The sequence below is a fragment of the Arachis stenosperma genome, chromosome 6 (genome assembly GCF_014773155.1).
Source record: "Arachis stenosperma cultivar V10309 chromosome 6, arast.V10309.gnm1.PFL2, whole genome shotgun sequence".
NCBI classification, from domain to species: Eukaryota; Viridiplantae; Streptophyta; class Magnoliopsida; order Fabales; family Fabaceae; genus Arachis; species Arachis stenosperma.
The window spans coordinates 44,452,659-44,457,625 of NC_080382.1; positions in this window are offsets into that span (position 1 = coordinate 44,452,659).

Below are 4,967 nucleotides of genomic sequence, written 5' to 3' on the forward strand. Positions count from 1 at the left end.
ATGGAAGGGAGCACGCATGATTAGACGAAGACAATAGTAAAGCAGAAGTTCAGAAGCAACAAAGCATCTCCAAACGCTTATCTGAAATTTCCATCAATGAATTACATGAGTATCTTTATTTTAATTTACGTTCTATTTATCTTTCAATTATCAAAACTTATAACCAATTGAATCTGCCTGACTAAGATTTACAGGATGACCATAGCTTGCTTCAAGCCGGCAATCTCCGTGGGATCGACCCTTACTCGCGTAAAGTTTTATTACTTGGACGACCCAGTGCACTTGTTGGTTAGTTGTACCAGAGTTGTGAAAAGTGTAAATCACAATTCCGTGCACCAGATCACCACCTCGAGGTTATGAGACTTAATAATCTCATTAATATTATGAATTATCAAGAATTTTTTCAAATTGTTACAGTTCCACATCACTATTTTCATACCTCCTAGGATTTCAATTGTTGGGTGGCACTTTTTTACATTTCAGTTGATCTTTTTAGCACTATTTGTTGTTGCCAGTTTTATCCTCTGTTGATCTTCTTTTTATCATTATGAAAAGGTAAGATAAAAAATTTGTTATTTGTCAAAAATTTATATTTATTTATGTTTGTTACACAAAAGCTAAAGTAAAGACAGATGAAAAATGAGAATTTGAACATAAAAAAATTTATAGCTTTATTTGCTAGAGATAAATGATAATGTTTTCAATCACATTACTAATTAGATTCGTACTAATACTATATGGTATCAAATTGAATCTTTATATGCTTTGAAGTCTAGACACAATAAATCGTGCATATTGAATATGTTGATAAATCTAAAATACAAGAGAGGGTTACTAATATTATATCGTAGTGGTCTATATGTGTCAACGAGAGAAAATTAGAATTGAATGTCGATATTAATAAGAATTCTCTCATTCTCTTTATCTCTTCTACTATATTGTATTATTTTTGTAATTATGTTTTTTACAACAAAATTTTTAATTTCAATATTGCATAATTAAAACTCCTTCTTCCTTTGTATTTTATTTTTCGTTCTAATTAAACTAAAGTATTTAGTAAGGTTTTCAAAATCAAATCGATCAACGAATGATTTTGTTTACCAATTTAGTTTATTAGTTTAATCGGTTCAACTAAAGTTCAATTGAAATAATCGAATTATAATAACGTGATATACTAAATTATAAATAAACACAAATAATATAAATATAAATAATTGTTATATTCTTTTAAGATAAACATAAATATTTTTCATATATATAAATATTTTGTAATTATTTTTAGTCTATTATACCAAAAAAAATTATAATAAAAATATTATAAAACTTATTAATTTTATAGAGCTTAAATTATCCATTAAAATACTATAACCCAAAAGGTATTAGTAAGAAGGTAAATAAAATATATTATAAATAAGAAAGCAAAGAGCAAAATAATATATTAAATTATAAATAGATAGATTATTTCGTAGGCACATTAAAATTATATAATAGATAGATGGTCACATGAATAAATATATACATAAAAATGAAAATTGAGGCAAAGAGAAAAATAAAATTAGAAGAGTGAAATTGTGCAACTGAGCTTGATTATTAGAAGTGTTAAAAACATATATCATGGGCCCTATATTAACAAACCCACAAACCCAAATCGCTTAACCTAATATGGAGCCTCTTTCAACCCTGGACGATGAGATTGTGTTGTAATGACTAGAATTGGTAGCTATCTAATTCACTAAAATAAGTCGTTGGATATTAGTTAGATTTTTAACGGTTTAATAAATTTGATGGTATAAATTTTGTTACAAATTGTTTACTGGTAAAATTTTTTATCTGTCATTAATTATCGACAAATTTAACAATATATATAAATTTTTAATTGGTGAAACTATGGAGTTTGTTATCGACGGTAAACTTAAATTTTAATTCTTTTAAAAAAAATTATTTGAAAATTTAATATATAATTTCTAAACGAACAAAATTCAAAGTTTTATAATTCTTTATAATAATTTGTCTATATTTTTAGTTAAAAATTCACAAACGAGTTTAAATATTAAAGTTCATTATTAGAACTAAAAAATAGAAATAAGAGAATTCAATTAAGCAAGAAAATTATATTTAAAATGCACCAAATCCTAAATTACAAAAATTGAAAAAAATTAAATCAAAAATCAAAAGAGCAATACTGATGAGAATTAGAGATTAAACTATATCAAAGCTACAACATTACATAAAGAATTAATTATACCAAATTATTTATGATACTTGCAAGTTGTAAGACTACTCAAAAGTTAAGTCTTCAAGAAGTGCCAACATAGTATTTCAATATTGAGAATTGATAAAATAAAAAGGCATTTACTGTAGTTATATAACATCTGCCACCCCCTCTGAATTTTATTGCAATAGTATTATATGATTCAAAATCAATGAAATTGCCAAACTGTAAATTTATAATGAACCAAAGAATAAATGATTTACTTGACATTTAAAAATATAGATTTAGATAGCTAATCTACTATTTGAATTCAAGACCCTCTACTTCAGGATACAATGCTGCATATCAGTGCATCAAATAAATTTTATCTAGCAAATTTTGTGCTAGTAAAATTAAAACAAATTTTAAAGCAAACAAAATTTAAAATTTTCAACAATAAAAAATTAAAAATCACAACCAATAGTATCAGTTCTAAATTATTTAATAAGCAAATTGTTAATAAAAATAACAAAAAATTACCTTGTCAAAACAACTTAACAGCAGCATTAATACTCGAAAAATGAGTTTTCAAAAAAAAAATACAGCACACAGAAAAGTTTACTTAGAATAATTTTATGTCAAAGAATAAGAGCACTAAAATAAAATTTATTATTGATAATAATTAAAAAAATACAAACACACATTAATAAAATAGAGACAAGTGAAGAAAGTAACTGATTTATGCACCTTTGCACTCTAATGTTAATTTTGTACAGCACCTCCAACCGACTAACAAAACCATTTCAAATAAAAATAAGTAACTAATTAAAATTCAGAATTGAAAACAAAATCGAAAAGTAGGGTTAGGGTTCAAAACTAAAAGGGGTTAGGGTTTCTATACTTTCAAGTTATTAGACTAGTAAAACAAAATAAGTTACCAGTAGACAAAAATCATAAATTTTCAGTGTAAACAGATTAACACAATCAATGCACTCCTATCAACATTCTTATTTAAACTACTAAAATTTTCACATAATATATAAATATATAACAAAATCAGAATATCAAAACAATTAGATAATATCATGAATGAACAATTCAACTATGGTCACATTCAAATAAACTAATGATACTAATTTTTCAAGGATAAAAAGGGACGGGGTAAAGAAGTATAGGATTAGAGTTTAGCAAATTTCAACAAGTCAAAAAAAAAAAAAAAAATAGAAGAAAGAAGGGAAAAAGACATACCTGGATGAAAGAATAAGGGTAGCATTGCAGTTGACGGAGGCAAGTGGTGTCGACAACGAACGATAAAGGCAGCAAATCGCAGGGGAGAAATAAGCTCCTTCATGGTAGAAACAAACTCTAAGTGGACACTCCTCGACGACGACGACGATGGCTGAAGTCATGTGAAGCAGTTGATAACGGCAAAATGGCAACGAATGGTGGCGATTAGGTAGGGGTAGCAAACGGGCCTAAATCCGCTAGGCCGGCCCACGTAACCTGCCAAAAAAGGCAGGTTGGGCTGGATCTTTGGGGACCACCATATAGTAAAAGCCCACCTAACCCGTACCGCTTAAACCGCGGGCTTTGGCGGAACGGGGCGGGCTTCGCCGCGGGGCTGAGTGTATTTTTGGGAGTAAAGTACCAACCCGGTCCATTTCTATTTCACAGAATGACATCGCGACCCTTAACCAAAAACACGATCCATTTTGGTCCCTGACCCTGTGCTCCGTCTGCCAACGCGGTCCTTCTGAGACTTTCACAGTGAAAACTCGATGGAAATTGCTGACGTGTGTAGGCGAGTGGATGACATGGATGGCTTGGGTGGTTACGTGGAAGATGGAATCCCACGTGGCTATTAATCTTGGGAAATCCAACAAGGATAGAACTTCCAATTAATCTTCTCCTAGCCAAGGCTTTTTATTTCAATTGCATAAAACCTCTTGTTAATTTTCCTTGCTTTAAATTATAATTAATTATTTTATCATTCCTCATTCTAAAAATTCTCAGAAAAACCCATAACCATTAGTAACACACTTTCCTGCAATTCCATGAGACGCCCGAGGTTTGAATACTTCGGTTTATTTTTATTGGGTTTGTTATTTGTGACAAACAATTATTTTGTATGAAAGGATTATTGTGGGTTTAGAAACTATACTTTCAACAAGAATTTATTGTGAAATTCTAAACCACATAAAAATCCGTTCATCAAAATGGCGCCGTTGCCGGGGAATTGCAAACGTGTGCCTTATTATTGGTTATTTTAAATATTTGCTTTTTGCTTGTTTGTTAGTTTTTGTTAGTTTAGGAATTAGTTGCTTATTTTTACTAGTTTTTGTTTGTATTTTCTTTAACTACTATAAACTCTCACCCTTTTGGCTATGAGTTGGGTTACAATTATGTTGCAAGAAGAGGAAATTACAATGAGAATATGCATCAAGGTTGGGACAATCAAAGATGGGAGGAGGCACAAGGATTTGATCAACCCTCTTGGTAACAACCTCCTCCGGTTTCATATAGGTATAACTCCAATCCTAATGCATACCAATCTAATGGATGTGGTAGTCCTAGTTGTACATGTCACCAACCACCACCACATGCTTATGGACCACCTCCTCAACATAATTTTGAACCACCATACTCACAAGCACCTTACCACCAAACACCCCCATATGACTCTAATCCTTACCCACCATACCAAGAGCCTTATGAGCCATACTTAGAACCACCACCTCAATATACACCATCTCCATATCCTTATCAAGAAGAACCA